Genomic DNA, 3651 nt, shown 5'->3' with positions numbered 1-3651 from the left:
CACTACTCTATCTTTTTCTTTGTTGAGATAATTTTTCTAAAATATTGATTTACCTTATTACATATGCACTTGGAACGAATTATATTCAAAAAAATAAAAAATAAAAAAAACCTTAAAAAAAGAGAAAAATTAGAAAGAAAAATAATATTGGTTTAGATGAGTAAAGTATCTGTAGAGATATATTTTTATTTATTTAAGTTACCCCTTGTAACATGTCTTCTTATTATTAAATAAAATAAAATAAATTGACTTATCATGATTAATTTTAACTTTTCATTAACATAAATTTTGTTAATTTAATTAGTGTATATTTTCGTACACTGTACTGGATATAAGTTAATTAATTTTATTTCAGTTAATAATAAGAAGATATGTCAAAATTCAAAAGGGATAATTCACGCTCTAATTTAGAGCGGATTGGATAGTACTCACCAATTTAACAATTAATAAATACTAAAAAAGATAAATTCTAGTTATTTTTGGCTAATTTATTTTGATTACCAAATATTTCTGCTAGATCACATACTATCTAAATTAAAAGTGTAATACATATGTAAGCTTTATTTATGTAGTAATAATGTGATAGAATTAGTATGGGGCCTATAGCACAATTAGAGAATTATACTATAAAATAAGATTATGATATAATAATGTGGGATATGCATGATGTAATTAGAAACTCTATTTTTCCTCTTAGCCTTAATTCTAGGGATCTCTATTCTATTCTCTCTAAAATTCTATCTAATTCACTATTCTTTGATACGAATTTGTATCAAGTGGTGCTTTCATTGAGAGAATGGCTGAGAACACGAGAATGCAATCAATGTAGGCGGCTATTAACAGTTTAGCCGAACAATCCGATAGTCCTAGGAGAAACTCACCACTATTACACAGTCATTGGCGTCAATCCAGGTCCAACTTGCCCAGCGGTTGAGGATTTTCTATGGTTGCATCCACATCAGTCGATCTTTGCTCTGCCGTGTCACATGAAGGTATCTTTTTTGCATTTTTCAGGCACTGAGGATGTTCTTCATTAGATTTCAGGCGGAAAGGTTCTTCCGAATCCGTGACATCTTAGAGGAAGAAAAGATTGATTCAGTGGCTAACAGCTTAGAGGACAAGTGTTGGCTTGGTTTCAAATTTCGAAGCGACTCGATCAGGTATCCGACTAGCTCACTCTTTCTACCGCACCCTCACAATTTGAGAACCCTAGGTAAGATTTGCTGAAATTGAAACAGTCTTCATCTGTAAAAAGTTACTTTGATTCTTTCAATGATTTAGCTGCTAGAGTTTATGGTATGAATGACACATTGCTATTAGATTGTTTTATTAGCGGATTGATTCCGGATCTCAAGAGAGAAGTTAAGTCCCATTGTCTCGCGTCCTCCATGCAGGCAATGTCCCTAGCGAGATTATTTGAAGAACAATTTGTTCCTAATTTCCATAAATGGCGGATCCCAAATATCTCGTACTCAACCTCACAAGATAAAGCTAACACCATGCAACCTGCTAAACCCAATTTTCTCCCAACATCTACTAAATCCACCTCCCAAACTTCAACTCCACCTCTATTGCCCACACCAAATAAACTTAAAAATTTAAGCAAACTCCCCCTCACCGGAGCATCAATGTTTAGCCAAACATTACTTCCTTATACAATCTTTGGAGGGACTTCCGAGTGAAGAGGTGGCCAAAGAAGAGAATGCTTAGCTCAAGCAACCTTCTATAGTAGATAATGCTGAACCCCTCCACCTTTCCTTTAATGTACTTGCGAACATTTCGAGTAGGCGTTCCATCCGTTTCAAGGGGACAAAGAATGGCAAAGAACTTCGGATACTTATGGATGGTGAGAGCCCGAACAATTTTATCCATCCAGCTTTGACTCAGAGCTTAGCAATGGTAGTGCACCAAGTCCCACAGTTCAAAGTCCAAGTAAGGAGTGGGCAGCTACTTCAATGTGAAGGCAAAGTCATAAATGTTCCGGTTACAATCAAAGACCATACCATTTTCATCAGTGTCTTTGTCTTACCAATTGCAAATGAAGAATTACTTCTTGGTGATATATGGTTAGAAACACTTGACACTCACTTGGTTAACTACAAGCGAAAGTTTATCACATTCTTGGATGGTGACAAACTAGTGACCTTGCAACGGGAGACAAGTCACACACCAACTCAAGCCCAATTTCATCAATTGAAAAGGTTGCAACACACACACACTAAATTGTTGTCCTTTATACACTTTAACTCGGATCTTTGGAGAATGAATTACAACTGCCTTTGGATTTATCGTCCAATATGAACCCAAAATTGGTTTGTTTGTTGCACACCTACAACGCGGTGTTCCAAATCCCTAGGGGTTTGCCTCCGTCTCAAGCTCAAGACCATACTATTTCCCTAGAACCTAACTCAGCACCAGTCAAGGTGAAACTGTATCGATATCCACATAGCTAGAAATAAAAAATCGAGAGAATTGTGAATGAAATGTTAAAAAAATGCATTATACATCCGAGCACTAGCCCGTTTTCTTCTCCAGTATTATTGGTGAAGAAAAAAGATGGCTCTTGGCGGTTTTGTACGGACTATTGGGCCTTGAATGCTGTCATGGTCAAATATTCTTTCCCAATGCCCATAATGGATGAGCTATTAGATGAACTTTTTGGCGTGCAATACTTTTTTAAGTTGGACTTAAGGTTTGATTATCACCAAATTCATATGAAACCTGAGGATTGCTTCAAGACAGTGTTTCGCACACATCAAGGTTTATACGAATGGTTGATGATGCCATTCAGGTTGACAAACGCCCTCGTTATTTTCTTGAGTTTGATGATCTCAATTTTTGTGGATGTATTAAGAAAGTTTGTTTTAGTATTCTTTGATGATATCCTAATTTATAGACCTAATTGACATTCTCATTTAACTCATTTGATGCATGTGTTGAATATTTTTAGGGACAATGCCTTATGCTAAATTATCAAAGTGCTCTTTTGGACAAACAAGAGTTGATTACTTAGGTCATGTGGTATCCAGAGAGGGAGTTAGCGTGGATGAATCCAAGATTTAAGCTATTAAACAATGGCCTATTCCTACTTCTCTCAAGCCACTCCACGCATTTTTGGGGTTGGCCAGCTATTACTGAAAGTTTATCAAGCACTTTGCCTTCTTGGCTGCACCTTTGACCGACCTCCTTAAAAAGGAGAATTTTATTTGGTTAGAACAAACCATGGCAGCTTTTAGTCAACTAAAAACTGTCTTGACACATTCTCCTATTTTAGCTTTGTTGGACTTCTCTAAACCTTTTATCCTAGAGACGGATGCGTCGGGAATGGAGACTGGTGTCATCCTTAACCTGCAGGGTCACCCTATTACTTACTTTTCTAACTAGGGAGATGCAAGCCATCCTCGCTGCTAATCACCAAATTTCATCACTATTTACTTGGACATAAATTTCTTATCTAAACAGACCATAAGAGCCTCAAGGAATTGCAAGGTCAGACCATTCAAACCTCAGAACAGCAGACATAGTTAGCAAAATTGTTGGACTATGACTTCTCCATTGAGTATAAGAGAGGGTATGATAATAAAGGTGCAGATGGGTTATCCCGGGCCTTCATAGAACTCACTTCGGTGACAAGCAGCCTGCTGCAATTTC

Source organism: Arachis ipaensis, chromosome B02, assembly GCF_000816755.2.
Source record: "Arachis ipaensis cultivar K30076 chromosome B02, Araip1.1, whole genome shotgun sequence".
NCBI classification, from domain to species: Eukaryota; Viridiplantae; Streptophyta; class Magnoliopsida; order Fabales; family Fabaceae; genus Arachis; species Arachis ipaensis.
This window is presented reverse-complemented; position numbering follows the sequence as displayed.